This window comes from Lonchura striata, chromosome 10, assembly GCF_046129695.1.
Source record: "Lonchura striata isolate bLonStr1 chromosome 10, bLonStr1.mat, whole genome shotgun sequence".
Classification (NCBI taxonomy): Eukaryota; Metazoa; Chordata; class Aves; order Passeriformes; family Estrildidae; genus Lonchura; species Lonchura striata.
Window position 1 is genome coordinate 15,074,848 of NC_134612.1, and position 16,076 is coordinate 15,090,923.

At 51.0% G+C, this 16,076-nt stretch overlaps 1 long non-coding RNA gene across 1 annotated transcript in view; it reads right to left on the bottom strand.

The window, feature by feature from the left end:
• LOC144246790 (uncharacterized) overlaps positions 1 to 8,382 on the bottom strand; it is a 34,221-nt gene extending 25,839 nt beyond the window's left edge. Inside the window, exon 1 of the long non-coding RNA XR_013340493.1 lies at positions 8,332 to 8,382. This is a non-coding gene — a long non-coding RNA (uncharacterized LOC144246790). The remainder of the gene's footprint in view (positions 1 to 8,331) is intronic.
• Positions 8,383 to 16,076: the final 7,694 nt, after the last annotated feature.

Genomic DNA, 16,076 nt, shown 5'->3' on the forward strand with positions numbered 1-16,076 from the left:
GCTGGATTGTTTTACACCTCCCTAACCCCTCTGCTTCCCCAGCAGGACTGAGCAGAGCTGTCACAGAGCCACCCCCAGTACATGAACTGGAGGAGAACCAGGCAGGCACAGGAGCACCACAGGGCTGGGTGAGGTAGGATGAGCCCCTGCTGGCCCAGGGAGGTGCAAAAGAGGCTCAGGGAAGGGGGACAGCCCTGACACCACAGCACAGCTCTGGCCACACCTGCAGCTGCACATTCCACCAAAGCACATACACGGTGTGGGTGCTGCATTCCCTGTGCTGAGCTCCCTGGGAGACAGGGGTTTCTCCAGCATTGCTGGGAGAGACAGCCCTGTCCTGGAAAGGAGCTGAGCCCATCAGCCTCACAAAGCTTTCAGGATGAACACAGAGCAGGCAGAGAGTCAGAGATGTACAATCTCCCAACTCATGGCTTGGTTTAGGAGACCCTGAGGAAGCAGGTAACACAGCATGAAACAGCCAAACCCCTCCCTAAATATGGAGAAGATATTTTCTAGAGACCCAGAGAACTTATTTCAGAGTTCTTGCAATATCAGAGGACAACCCAAAATCTGCTGAAGTTGAAAGCAAGATTGGGGTTTAATTACCTTCTACCATCGCCCAGGACACAACAAGAGGTGATAAATCAAATAACAGGGTCTAAAATTAATTTGCTCATGCAGGAGATCTGTATTGATACTGTTTGAAGGACAACCTTACATTGGTTGCCACAAAGCACTGGTTCTGGGGGCAGAAAGTTTTTACATATCTCCATTACACACAGCCACCCCCAGCTGTTGCAGAGCCCCCTCTCCCATGGTAGGTACAGCACAGCATGATGCTGCTGTCATCCCACCACACTGGCACACAGACAACAAACCAGGGGTCCAGGTAAAACCCTGCTAATCTCATACCCTCACTTATAAAAAAGCAGATGAGAGCAGAAGTGATTATATATTAATGGGAACTTCATGAGCTGGGAGAGAGAGCAGCTGCCTAGGCTGGTGCTGCCACAAGAACAAATTGATATCAGCTGGCCACAATTAAAGGCTTGGGCTGTACTTTTGGGTACTTTTTTTCTAAAACAAGGTTTCTATGCATCAGAGCAGTGGGTGTCTGCAGTAACTTCCACATAAGAAGAGTGCAGTCCCACTGTTTATGAAGGTAATTACATCATCTGGTTGCTTGAGATAATAACCAAGCAAATTTGAAGATCCATGAATTTCTTCCTGACCTATTTTCTGTCATTCAAGAAGAGGATGGTTTTGCCTTCCCTTTCAGAACTGCATAATTTGGATAACAGCTGTAAAGAGACCAAAGCAACCTCTCCATCTGCAAAGACACTTGTGCCGGCTCCTGGACTGGAACAAGGGTTGTGCAAAAATGACAAGTACATAGGAAGGGAGAGCTCCCTTCTTCCCATGGTTTCTGCACATGGAAAGCATAAAAACCCCATGCTCAGAGTGAATAATTTATTACTGATGCTGCAAAGCCCTAGACAAAACAGATTAAATCAGCTGGCAGTGGACAAGGCGACCAAACATCTGCTTGTACCCAGGTGGTGTGTGGAAACAGGGCTGTGTGTTCTAACATCTTCATGGTTTGAAACTGGAGCAAAACCACATGTGAACATTTAAAATGGAGAAATTTAAATGTATCCATGGCTCTTGTTGTGTAAGGAGGAATTTCTAAGACTTGAATTAAAGAGCCATTTTAGGTTTAATTTTTAGATTGCAAGTTTAATTGAGAGATAAGTGCTGACCTGTGCACTCTGCATCTCACTGTGCCTGTTAGATCTGACAATGAGCCTAATGCTTTATTTCACACTCATGCACAGTCATGGCCAAGGCAAACTTGGGGTGCTGCTGTCACCGGGCTGAACCAGGTCAGGAGAGGGGAAGGTTCCCTGGTGAGATCTCAGCACTGCCCAAAACAGTTGGCATCTTCTCCCTGCCCAGGCAGATACAGGGACTGCCTTCCTCAGGGCTTAGATATGATCAGGCAACAAATTATTTTTATTCCACCAAAATAAAGCTTTTCCCTTGAAGCTATTGCAAGGGTGGCTGCGATCAAAGGTGCCTGGGAACGCTGCTGGTGCAAACAGCCATCAGCAGTTTGCATGACCTAGGGGTGGTGTAGACTAGGGAGAAGATGAAGAAGGTCCTGCAGCATCTCCTGTGGTCTATTGTTGAGGACTTCAAAGAGCCCGGGATCTGTAGCCACTGCTAATAGCTGTTATCTTCCAGCAACAGTAATTAGGAACTGAAGGAGACTCTGAAATGGTGACTATAAAAAGCCAATAAAGCTACACCTTTTCTGCTTCGTTTACTTGATTGCTCCTGTTTTCATTATATCCACCCCTCTAGGATGTGGCTTTTAATCCTCCGGGTTGATCTATCCCTATGAATATTCACTGATACATATATTGCTGCTGTCTGAATATCCTGAAGCTGCTATCAGTCATGCATTAATCTGACATGCAGCTCCTTGGGCTTCATCTAAATCGCAAGTACAAAATGAGCAAAATGTAAATAACTGGGAGAAGAAAATGCTAAAGTCTGTAAAAGATGATTTATGGTTTTCCAGTTCAGCTTCGTATTAATTTTGCCATGCTAGATTTTGGAGCATTTGTTTAAAGTCCACATATAATTTATGCAAGAGCCTATAAATTTCACACATATGTTGGGCAAAGGTATAGGGAAACAGTAAGTGAGACTGGCAGAACCTTTCCCCAGTGTGTGCCAAGGGGAGGGTAAATGTCCAGGGGAGCTTGCAAACATGACCCCTGCATCTCCTCCCTACATCTACTGATACTTGGTTCTAGGAATTCCTAATTGAGGGGTTGTACTTGAAGTAGTGAGCACCTCGTATTATTTTCTGTTAATATAATGAATCATTCTTTGAATCCTTGTACAATCTTCATAGCCTCTCTGCCACATAACAAACAACTTAAATACGAACTTTGTTACATTTTAGTTTTTCCCCATTTAATGTGGTGAACATATTTCTGCTAGTTTCACCTGATCCCCCCAAACCTCGTTTGACAAGAGGCAGAGGATAACCATCCCTGTTGGTCACAGCACTCAGGCTTTAGCAGACTTCGCTGATTCTGGAGAATTGCCCACATCCCAGGTCCCATTCGCAGTGCGTGGCCGTGCCGCGGCCCAAACCCCTGCGTGCAGGGGATGCTGAGGGGTGTCCCAGGGCGCTGGGGGACACACACCGCTGCCGGGACTTGCCGCGGCTCCACAGGCACGGCTGGCGAGGCACTCCCGGGCTGCCTCAGCGCAGCGCTCCCCGACCCAGCCAGCCCCGGCCCGTCTGAGCCCGGGCCAGCTCCGCCCGTGTGCGCCCTGAGCTGCTCCTGCTGCGGCCACTGCAGCGACAGCGACGCGGCACGAGAGGGGCTGGCTGCGGGCACAGCGCAGGCTGAGCCAGGGGCTGCTCCCGGGAGCAGGGACATCACTCACCACTATTTTACACATCACTTTGTTCATGTTTCTTCCTCTACAATGAGAGGGGCATGAGCACTTGTGTCATCAGCTGGTGGGGAGAAACAATAGCTCTGCTCAGCTGCCAACACCCGCAGGGGCTGAATCAGCGTCACAAGGCGAATTCGCCTCTCGCCTGTTGCTCGGCTCCGTCATCCCGGTGACTCATCCTGGAACGGGGACGGGAGAGAAAGGCGGATGCTACCACCTCCTCCCCCTACACCAAAGCGGGAACCAGAGAGGAACCTGTGGCTGGGATCATCTCGGGGCAGGCGAGGAGGGCCGGGAGGCAGCGGGGGGCTCCGAGGGGGCGGCAGAGCCGGCGGAAGGCAGCAGCTGCTGCCACGGCCCCGGGCACGCAGGTTCTGCAGCCCCTGGGGGCTGGCTTCCTCCTTGCTAAACCCATACAGGGCATGAGAGCTTCTCTTTCCTTGCTCAACAAAGGTTCCCCGTAAACAGCGACGTTTCTTCTGCCTTCCCTCGGCGGAGAAAGGGAGATTGTTTGGTTTCCAGAACCCGGGGTCAGCAGAGCACCCGTGCCCGAGGGATGCTCCGCTCCGCAGACCAATTCAAACAGATTGGAACGGGCCGTGGGTGCCCACAAGGACAATGAGCCGTGTCCCGGTGCGGCACGGCTCTCACAGCTCGTTCTGGAGCACACACCTGAGGGATGCAGGCCCTGCGTGTACCTCCGGGCGGTGGCACTCCGGCTGGACCCCAGGCTCAGCCTCACCCATCATCCCTGGGCACATCCAACCTGGGCACATCTATCCTGGGCACATCCACCCTGGGCACATCCATCCCGGGCACATCCACCCTGGGCACATCCACCCTGGGCACATCCATCCTGAGCACATCCATCCCGGGTACATCCACCCTGGGCACATCCATCCGCCCGCAGAGCCGGAGAGGCGGCATCTCACCCGCCGCATGATGCCTTGGGAAACGAGTGCTGGGAGCTTCAAAAAAGCCCAAAAGAGCCTGGAAAGGTCTCCAGGAGCAGGGTAGCCTGTTCGCCTGCCAAGCTGGGCGGCTCTCGCCGCCGCAGTGATGCTTCTCTCGTTACTCATCGGCAGCGGAACGCGCTGCCGGGCTGCTGGCGGAGACGACGTGTTACCAAGATTAGACACAAAACGTATTTTACAGGAGAGCTAAAACTAGTCTGAGGGCAATGAATTTTACAGCATGCTGCCTTTTGGAACAAGAGGCAATTAGAGGACAAATCGTCCTTCCTCGGGCTTTGCGGTTGTCAGGGAGCCCCGCGATCGAGCTGCTGCGGGGATGTCTGAGCACCTGGTCGCCCCCAGGGCTCAGGTGAGCAAAAGCACCGCTTGCAACAGGGTGAGGAGGGTGCAGCCATCTCTGCCCTGTGCTAAGAGGCCAAGTGCTGGCCCCAAGGGCATTTTGTCAGGGAACCCCTAAAAACCAGCCCATGGGCACTTCATCACGGAGTGGATCACTCTGGGAGACAAATTCACATTGGCTTAACTCTTTGTGTCTCTTCTGTATTGCTGCTTGCCTCCCTGGTCCCCACAGCCTCTCCTCCCCCAGGTTTCCTCACCTCCATCACCACCCACAGCACAGCTCTGCAGTCCACACCATGCCCTGTGGAGGCTCACAGGAGAGTCAGCAAATGGCCTTTCCTGAGCACACAGAGCTGCTGCACACAGGTGCTATAAGCTGATATGGGATAATTATTGGTTGAGGCAAGAATTATCTCACTACTAACAAAAATGATCAAGCAATTAAGCTTTAGGACACATTGGAGATTAGCAGGGATTATAATTGTCAGACAAATATTTTCTGGCAATAAATAACACATGAACACAGATTTTTATCAGGCTTTTTAAGCTTGGGGGGAAAAAAGGTATTTTTTTTCCTACAAGCCTCCCATCTGCAAATGCAGTCAGTAAATTCCATGTACAAGCATTTGCTAGAAAGGAGAATCTCTTCCCCTTCCCTGTGATACACAGGTTCCTCTGTGTATCATCCTATCTTTAATCGTGCTTTTTGTGCCTAGATACCACCTATGTTTTCATACAAACCATGTAATATAAGGCACAGGGACTCCAGGTGTTGCTGAGGAGCTGAAAGGGTTCTGCAGGCAACATTTCCATTACAAACTGATTATTCCATGGCTTGTGCCAAGTGCTGCTTGTGTCAGACCAACTGGTGCAGAAGGGGGCAGGACCCAGCTGCTAAAACCAGGACACCCCAGGGTGCAAGGGCAGAGGAGCATCCCCAGTGGCCCAGCTGTCCCCCAGAAGAGCCCAGGAGCTGGCACAGGGATGCAACACAGACAGTGCTGCTGTGAGGGCAGGGCTCAAGGTGCTTCATTGAGGAAGGTTACCTGTGAGCACTCCTGTGGGGAACCACAGAGAGTCTAGGAGCTCCCTGAACACCTATAAGGTGAGTGAATATGACGAGCTTTTCACCTCTCTCTGCACAGCACAGTGCTGCTGCAGAGAAAAGCTGCCAGGCAAGAAAGAATTCCCACTGCAGGATGGCAGGTATCACTGGAAAAGCCCACAGCATGGTCCAGCTAATGTGCCATGAGCTGCAGAGCAGTCCTGCACCCTCTCTGAGTATTTTCTGAGGGGAAAAGATTCTCCCAGAGCTGGAGGAACCTCTCTATGGCATTGCCAGCATTACTGCAGTGCTCCATCAGGAATAGCTTGCTTGTGAGGCCACCTGCCCCCGCTCCCATGGGGATTAATGGCACCCACACAGGCTGGTGAATCACTAAGCCCAGGAGAAGTGGTTCACCTGCAGTAATTGTCTTCCCCTTGCACAGTGATGTCTGCAAATAGTACTGACAGCCTTCACTGTGGGGAGCCTTGGAGTATCAGAGTTAGAAAATGGTGTTCGTGTTCCTCCTGACCCTGGGCAGCCTTCAGTTGTTTTGGGTAGCTAATTTTATACCAATAAATAATGATATAATTGATTAGAGAGATTACAGACAGACTGATAAGTGAGCACAAATGACAGGGCTGCCATTATACCAGAGGCTTATGTTGATGCTATGAACTGAAGCTGGGGACATGCTGCTGGAGCCATTGGGTTCTCAGGCAGGACATTGGTGGTGCCCATTGTGGATATGCACCCTGAGATCCTTCCTATTGTTTTGGGACGTGTTTCCAAAGCTGTTCATTGACAGTTCTTCCAACCTAGTTCTAGTATAAACAAAATAACATTTGTTCTACACAAAGAACAGCTCCCACAGTTGCAGCTGCTGCCCCTTGCAGCAGGGTGAGGGGCAGAGCAAAGACAAGGAGGATTACAAATCAGAGGATGAGGGATGTCTGAGGTCCTGCAGTCACTGCCTGCTGCAGAGCTGGAAGGTGCTACAAACACTGCGGGGCCCAGACACAGCCACACCTGAGCAAACTCCAGGTGAGAGCCTGTCTGGAGCAGCTATCTCTGGAAGCACCAGGATCCATCACAGCCCTGAGACACTTGGTGCTCAAACACGTGCCTGTCATGGTTTAGGAAACTGGGGAGCAGAGGACATGTCTGATGGCAGTGCCTGCTCCCAGCTCCCACCTTGGTGCACCTCCCCACACAGCACATCAAATAAAAGGCAGCAGTCAGTTTATGTCACACTGATAAGAAATTCCCTCCCTGAAGTGCTCCTTGACTGCAGTCCAGTCAGGCTTCCCCTCACCTCCCAGATGTTATGTGACCTCTGGAGCAACACCATGCACCAAAAATGCTGCTGCTGTTCCCATCTGACAGGGAAAGGTTCTCCTATCTGTCACTTGTCTGTGTCCCACGGCTGTAACACTCAGTTTAATTAAAAGCCCACCCCTCCTTGCAAACCAGACACATCAGGAACTCTTGCTAGCAGACAGGACAAGTTGGGCAGGTCTCTGTGCTCCCAGGAAACACAAGAAGCTCTTCTTGCCTCAGGGATAGGAAAGGGAGCATGGCAGACACAAAGTCCAGGCCCACAGGAGCAGATCCCCTCACCCTGAGGATCTCTGGGAAGTCCAGCCTCCCCATCACCCATTTCTGGGGTCACTTATCCCAAAAAAGATGAAAGATCTTCAGAATAATACTTGGCACTCTGAGTTGCTTCCCCTGAGCCTGCTCAGCACTCATACAAACCTCTCTCCACAAGTAAAGGCTGCAGATCTGCTCCTTGGGCCAGGAGCTGATGCTGCCAGATGATCCCAGGAGCTTTGAGGAGGGAAAAGCCACCAAACCTCCATGACTCACACCAAAACCATGTGTCTGCATTTCCAGCCAGGCCTGCAATCAGGCTGCAAAAGGGCTGATCCTGAAAGGCCAGGAGGGTGACAGACCTGCCTGTCACAGGGGTCACAGCCCCTGCTGGGAACCCACAGCTGGTTCCAACTGCGAAGACCCCCAGGCTGGGAGGAGCATCTCCAGCAGCCACGCCTGCATTTCCCTCTGTGCTCAGGGGCTGCTGCAGGCACTTCAGGAGGTGTTGCCACTGACAGCACTCACACTTTCCCCAAAATTAGGTCTTTTAAGGAATGTGATGTTTTAAAAATTCTGCTGTGGGGCTGCAGTGTGTACTGGTGCAGTTACAGCTGAAGGCACATCCCCCAGCTGGTTACCAGCTGGCTAAAGTCCAGCTCTGCCTGTGTGCTGTCAGAACTCCTGCAAAGCAGTTGTGACTGAGCTAATAGCAGCACTGCCACAGCAAAACCCCTGTCTGCCCTCTGCTCACCACTGCAGTGCCTCAGAAGCTCCCATGTGCTCCCAACTGCTCGAGGGACCAAAGCTGCCAGCTCAGCTCAAAGCGCTGCCAACAGTGGAGCCTAAAGAAGGTTTCAGCCAAGCCCCCCAAAAAAATTCATTTCCTTTCATACTCACTGCAGTCTAACAGACATCCACGGGGCACTGGGTAGTTCCTGGTGGATTCCCTTTCTCTCTGCTGTGTCAAACCACAATGAATGCTGTCAAAAATCATATTTAAAAGATCTCAGCAATCCTGGCAGTGCCATCTGCATGGCTGGGAGGAAGGCAGTGTTGGAGTGGTGCTTTCCAGGAGCAGGAGCTCGGCCTGGTGGGCATCCCCTGGAGATGCCAGGCTGTATCATGCATCCTTCCTCCTCAGAGAGCTGGCTATCAGCTGGCTGGGAATTCTGGTGCATTTTTTTCCATTTCTGGGATGGAGTTAGCATGCCTGGATGTTTTTCCTAAAGAATTACACGAGAGGGGTAACAGCAGTCAGAAGATGCAGTTCTCCAGGGCCGCAACATTTCCTTGGAGTGGGAAAGAAAAATGCCTGATGTTATTCTCAGACACCAGGACATTTGCCCACTGCTGCCTCTCCAGTGTGATCCCATGTAGGTGCCAGGCCACATCCCTGAGCCCAGCCTAGGGCCACCTACAGCCCCATTTGCTCCCAAGGAGCATCATCAGCAGCAAAGTCCCCATTCCAGGAAGGGACAGAGCAGCAAAGCAAAGCCCCAGTGCTGCTGGGCAGAGCTGTGTGTAAGTGGGCACCCAGAGCCAGGTCAGCTCCTGCACACAGACCCTGGGGCCATGTGAGGTGCTCTGGCATGGGCCTTTGAGGGAACAGGTGGGACATGTGGCATTCAGATGGTATGGGTGTCCTGGGAGGGCATCACAGCCCAGACACCGCCACCTGAGCCCTTCTGCTTAGCACAGCTTGAGAGTGGCCAGATCTAGAGGAAACCCCCAAAAATTCATGTTTCTCCTGCTTTACCCTCCACTTAGAGGAATTTCTGATGGATTTTGGCCTGAGTTTCTATTGTGGTGCAAACCAGAGCACAACTGCAGCAGGTCACAAAGTCACAAAGGCATCTGTGTGTAGGATGCAGCCAGAGGCCGGGAGTGGGGATTGTGGCCCAGGGTCTGGGTGCAGCAGCCAGGGCACAAAGGGCCTTTCAGGGTGGTGCCAGGGGCTCAGCCTCGTGGTGTGGTACCAGCCCCTGCCTGGCCAGCAGCATGGTGCACAGCTCAGCTCTGTTTGTGCTTTGTGCCAGCACTGAATCATCCCTGGTGGATGTGTCACCCCTTGTTCTCATCTGCCAGGGCTGAAAGGGAATTTTCAGGGCCTGGGAATGATTGTTCACTTCCACCCAGCACTCAGGACATCCAGCTGGGCCACAGCACCAATGGCAGGTGGCTGGAAGGACTCTTCCCTCAACCCTCCAGTGGCAGCCAGAGCAGGACACACAAGGATTGTATGGCAGGATCCCTGTAACCTCTTCAAGGTGTCCACTGGCACCCCTGCCATATCTCTGTGTGCCCATCTCATCCTGCAGCATCCCCTGCTGCCCCACAGGACACCCACCCACACCTACTGACTGCACCAAGTCTGCACAGGAAACCTGCTCTTAGAAATAACAGCAGAAAATAAAATCTACCAACCTCTTGAAAACCTAGGAACCTCTTGCTGCCCTTCCACCGCAACTGACCCTGCCAAGCCACTCCCTCATTAGTGCCTACAACACAGGTGGAAGTGCACTGATCATGCTGAGAATTAGCCCAAGGGATCTCTCAGGAGCTGAGAAACAAGGAAAGAGTTCAGAAGGACTCAAAGGATGAGGAGGAAGTATTGCATCCCTAGGAATGCTGTCCAGGCAGTATCAATCCAAGCAGGGATGGGCTGGGTTTTGGCCCCCTCTCCCTCTCCTGTGCAGACCCCAGGTTTCCAGGCAGGCCAGTGGTGTTCCTTGTGGGAAGGGCTGTTCCAAGCAGGTGAGCTCCTTGCTGCTACAGGAAACTCCTGATAACAACACAGAGAGGTAGGGCTGTCCCAAAACCTCAGCAAAGGGAATGCAAATCCCTCAGAAGTCCTGAGGGTGGGGTGGAAGGTGATTCCCTCCTCTGCAAAGATTTCTGCCAAGCACAGCTGATCCCCACAAAGCAGGCTCAGAGAAGCAAGGAGCAGGGTGGCATCCAGAGGAGCTTCAGAGAAAGTACTGCCAGCCAGAGGAAAGCAGCTCCCTTGGCTTCTGCTGATCCAGCACCCTCTGCTGTGTGCCAGCCCCTGGCCAGAGGCACATCCACTGCAGCCACAACCACTACAGCCACATCCAATACAGCCACATCCACAGGCTACAGAGGGACAGCAGGGATCTCTCCACAGGGAGAAGCAGCAGGAGAGTCAAAAAGCAGAGGCAGGACAAAGAGGGAGGTGCTGACCTGGTGCCACCAGGACCATTGCCAAGCACAGAAGGTTGAGTGTGAGCAGTGTCAGTGTGCCAGGAGCATCCTCAGGAGCAGATCACCCTTGTCCCAGAGTTCTGCTCTTGCCCTGAGCTGGATCATGGACTCTGTCCATTGCAGTGGGGGGTCAGGCAGGCATTGTAGGGATGTAGCCAGCCCAGTGGGACTGAAGGCCAGCATCCTCCATCCCCACTCCAGATGGGATGCACAGCCATAGGCAGGGCTGAAACAGGATCCTGAGCCAAGATCAGGGTGAGGAACCCCAGCTGGCACTGGCAGGTCCTGATGACCCATCAAGGAGTAAGATCTTTCTCTGGTTTTAAACTCAGTGCAGATTCAGAGGTGAGACATCAAGAATAACCCAATGTTTTGCTTAACCAATCTATATTTTTTCTGGTCTTACCTTCAGACCAGTCACACTTTCAGTCTCATGTCAACAAATACCACAGTTTCACTGTGTGGTAGATTCGATCCTGGTAAAGTTTCCCACAATACCTCCAAGATCTCAGATAGGGGAAGCACCAAATACTCACCCTGTTTGCATGGATATGACAGAAAACTGCTGCTTTCTCTGCTAGTAATGCCCAGCCCTGGGTGGGCTGGCTCGGATGTTCTGGCAGCATTAAGAATCCTAAGGCCTGAAAAACTGGCTGGAAGTCTCTGTGGCAACATGTTATCTCACAAGATTTATGGTTCATCCTGCTGCAGGCAAAGTCAGAAATACCACCACAGTGATTGCTCCAGCTATTACTGCATTTTTAGGCTACTGCTCTGACATTCACAGCAGGGGAAGAAACGAGGATGGGAACATTTACACTTTCACCTCCAGCTCCAGCAAGGAGCTTTCTGGGGGTTTTGGTGTGGGGGTATTCAGAGAGGAGGCGAGCAGGCTCCGGTTGCTTCCCAACTTGCAACTCTGGCTGGAAAATAAAGCTCAAGGATGAATGCCTGCACAAGATCAGGAGGGGGATTTTAGTTTTCTATGTCCTCCTGGGACATAAAGGACTTGAGTCATGGGAGTAGATTATTGGGAAAGACAAGCCCTCTCTCCAGTGCCCCATTTGCTGATGGAGAGGTAAACAGCGAGGGGAGCAGGGACCAGCACACTGAAGCCTGTCAGACAAGCAAAGGGGGGATGGCCAAAGTCCCTGGTGTGGCCTGCACCTGTCTGGGGTGGCTGCAGGGAGGCTGCAGTTCCCAGGGCACAGCTCCTTAGCACCACAGATCCCGAGTGGTCTGTGGGTGGGCTGACCCACTTGCTGCATGGCTGAGAAACCAGAGCACCCAGAGCACCCCTGCCTTGGGAGAGAGAGCTCTGTTTCCCCAGGACTCGTGTGGGTGGTGACACAAGTTTCCCAAACTTTTCTGCTGAAGGTGTCCCACATCACATGAATAATTGCACAACCTTGTGCTAGGGAAGGGAGGGAGAGAATGACTAGAGGAGGCTCTAGCCAGGTCTACTCCCTCTTCCAGTTCATTATGGTGGCAGAGCTCCAGAAAGTCAGAAACACTCATATGTGATCAGGGACAGATGCTGACAAAAAGGCATCTTCAAATAACCACAAACAAAACACTATGTTAGCAAAAATTATTTTAAGATAACAGCATACACCTTATCCAGACTCCTCACCCCTCTGCTTCCCACAGATCTGCCTGCTGGCTATGGAAGTAGAACAGCCTGATTTGTGGTTTTCAGGAAACCCTGAGGTCCTCAGACCATTTGGAAGGTAGAAAATGGTAGGCAACCACCTCTACTGTCCCTCACTGGTTTCAGGAGAGCTGCAGGATGGCATCTGTGCCACTGCATGTCCCACTCTGCATGGTGGGGGTGGATGTCCCCAGAAACACAGGCCAAGCTGGCATGCCCATGTTTGCCATCACCAGCCTCCCTGTTGGCAGGGGCCGTGCTGAGGCTGCCCCAGGCAGTCTGTCCCTGCAGCTGGCAGAGAGGAGATGTGCTGCCCCATCTGGCTGCCAGCATCAGGCCATATCACAGCACTCCTTTCACCCACAGCCCAGAGAGGGTCCTGATGCTCAGGTGATGGCTGGTGACAAGCAAAGGGTGGCCATCCTTGTGACAGGTGCACAGGCTGCTCCTGGTCTTGGTATCCCCTGTTTCTTGCACTCCTACTCACTGAGGAAGAACTCCTTGCTTGCTGCCTTGGTGGTACCAGGCCAGCACTTCCTCTTGTACAGGGAAGTGTCAGTTTAAGTCCACAGCACCCCGAGGCTGCACAGCAAGCCCTACATCACTGTTGGGAAAGAGGGGAGAGAAACCAGTGCAGTGATCCTGAGTGGTACCTTCCCAGGGAAGTGACATCAGATGTGTGAGTTATGCTTATGATTCCCTTGTTTTCTGGAGAGATACTTTTCAGAGCCACCATCCTTGAAGTCCCAGCAGCTGCACATACACCTTGAAGCAAGGCCCCCTTGGATTCAGTCCAACCTCAGAGCAGACAGGGATTTGACTTTGTAGCTCAGCAACTGAGCCACCTTTATGTTTACTTGAGGACCTATATAATTGTTATATTTAATTCAATTGGGGAAAATATCCTGTGCTCTTCTGTTTAACAATGCCTGAACATGAGGGATCCTTTCCTCTTTTCTGTTTCCAGAGCTGTCCAAACTGCCACTCCAGGGTAAGTCTCAGCCACACCCTAGCTGAGACCCAGGAGGGAGCCTGGGCCAGACCTCTGCCAGGGTGTGGGAGCTGAGGCATGGAAATGGGAGCAGGTCTCCTGAAGGTGTGTGAATTTCTGGCTGTGAAATTATCTCCTGTTTAACTGGGAAATCCCTGCACTTTGTCCTGATAAGGTGGCAGTAAGGAGTTACTAAATGCTGGTACTCACTACCCTCATCACCAGGAACAAAAATTGGGTAGGACTTCATGATTTCCACATTAGGGCTCAGAACAAGATGTAACAGCTGTAGTTGAAATTACTCCATCTCTGCTACTTCCCACCACCCAAGGCAAAGTTATTTTTAACTCCAGGTTCCCTAAGGGATACTGCACAGTGAGATCTGTTACATCATCGCCAAGGGTCTTCACCTGGCAAGAAATCTGGGAAGAGAGAGCCCTTCCTCCAGCCAGCTGGGACCAGACTGGAGCTCAGGTGTGTGTACCCCTACAAATTGACCCCCCCAGGCTCCCCAGCTCCCCCTGAGGGAGCAGAAGCTGCCACTGAGGCAGCCTTGAGAGTACAGAGGGCCAGGTGCCTGGCCAAGTCCTCTTTTGTTCTTTTCAGTTTTGCAAATAAACTTGGGCTGAAGCCATTCCAGGAGCTGCAGTGGCATCGTGCAGGCAGACCTCGAGTGCTCCGAGTCAAAAGGACAGTCATGCAAACTCAGAGGGGATTAGCTTTTAATGCGCTTCTCAGGGCAAACCCTGAAATCAGGGGATTGCCAAGATCCCTGCAGAAAACCTAGCCAGCTTGCTGCCCTCTTGACCACAAATCTGCTGCCAAACTGTCCCAGTGTCAGGAAAACTCACACAGAAATGTTAGAACAGCTGTGGATGCACAGGAGCACCCCAGCCATTGCCTCCCCATCACACGAAACCACAGTTCCCTGTGACTTGCACTGCAGGGCAGCGGGACTGTCACATCTTCAGTCCTGGCACGGTGGCACAGCTCCAGAGCTCCCTCAGGCCACCTCATGGGAGAGCTCAGGAGCCTCCAGAAGAAATGTCATGTACATGTGAGTACAGTTATCCCTGCTCAGCTTTATCCTTCTGGCTGGGAATGAACACGTTGCTGTTGAACACCTGCTACGTTTGTTCCCGGGGTCTTGGAGCTAAACTGAGATAACCTGGCAGTGCACTCTGTTTCCTCCTGTCCTGGGGTGACTTTATGATGCTGAATTGTATCCCCACTGGTCTCTTTAGCCCAGAAGTAAGTTTTGCACCTTTAAAACTAGATCTGAGAGTGAAGGGGGGGGGAAAGGAGAAGCGGTGGAATGTCTGAGGCACTTGTATTCAAAAACATAAAGAGTGCTCAGCATTCCTTTTCACAGACTGTGTTGTCTGCAGCACGGACAGTGGGAGAGCTTTTAGGTAGTTTTTTTACCTAGCTGAGGCAGAGAAGTTCCCCAGCCTATGGCTTCTCCTTTTCTTGGAACTGATTTACCCTGTTCTGGACTGAAACACCAGAAAAACACCAGGAGCTCATGCCTGTGGCCCATCAGGGCCCGGGACACTGCATTCCTGCACTGGAGGGATTGATAAGAGACTGAGTGAGCTGAGCTACACGCCATGAGAAGGACTTTCTGAATTTGCCATCTCTTCAGAACAGTGAGAGGTTTTATTGTTTAATATTATTCATTTTTAATGCTTGTGAATACTTTGCTTGTTAAATAAACAAGTTTTTTTCCACTTTTCTCCAAGGAAATCTTTCCCTGAACCAACTGGGGGAAGGGCTGCTTGAATCTGCTTTCTAGAGGGACCCTTTGGAAGTTTCCTCCCAAATTTGTCCTAAACCAGGACACCTCCGTATCTAACTCCACTGATGCTTGTATTAAATCCCAGTAGTAAAACTGGGAGTTAGCATCCCAGGTGGAATTACATGATTTTTTATGCTACTTAGCATCTTAAGAGCTGTATTTTAGACTACAAGAACTTCCCTTGTAAAGGCTTTTCTCTTTCTGCCGTGTCATCTGCAACAGACTGTGTTATCCAGGTTGTTTTGCTCTGCTTTGCAATTCAGTCCTTGTGCCTGCTGGGTAGTTCATACTCATGTTTTATCCTAGAGAAGAGTCCTTGTATTGGAAAACAAGGCAATATGTGCTGCACTCAAGATGTAGCTACCACTGCTGGGATTCTGGAGAAAATCAGGAAGGTCTGGAAGCCAGCCAGTCTCTCCCTAGAGTTTATTTGGGATCTATCATTGACCTGTTGTGTGCTACCCTGCTGAATCACTGCTACAACCCCCTCCTGTCTTCAGAGCTCAGTTTCCTTTCCTGATCCCTTAGGAATAATCCATAATAATTCTTTGTAATCTGCAAGAGTCCACTACAAATGCAGGTTTAAGAACTGTGAATACAGAGTCCAGGCATCTATGTCACAAGATGCAGCACACAGCTGGTACTCCTACATTAAAACCTATCTTGCAATACCCAGTACAGACATGAAGGGCTCAAGACTGCAAATGAACCTCTGAATGATGTGTGTAACAAGCATGAACCTCATCACTACAGAATACAAGCCTTCACCTTATATATTTCAAAAAAAAGAGAAGGAGCCTCTGAATTTTGTCATCATTCATGTATACATTTATTAAGCCAAAGGAGTTTGATCATGTCACAGAATGTTACTAGAGCACATGAGATCTTTTCTTTTCAACTTCACTAATAATGGTCATTAATTACTTTTTATTTTTGCCTTTCAAGCTTAAAAAAATCACTCTTCCTGAATTCCCCATGAA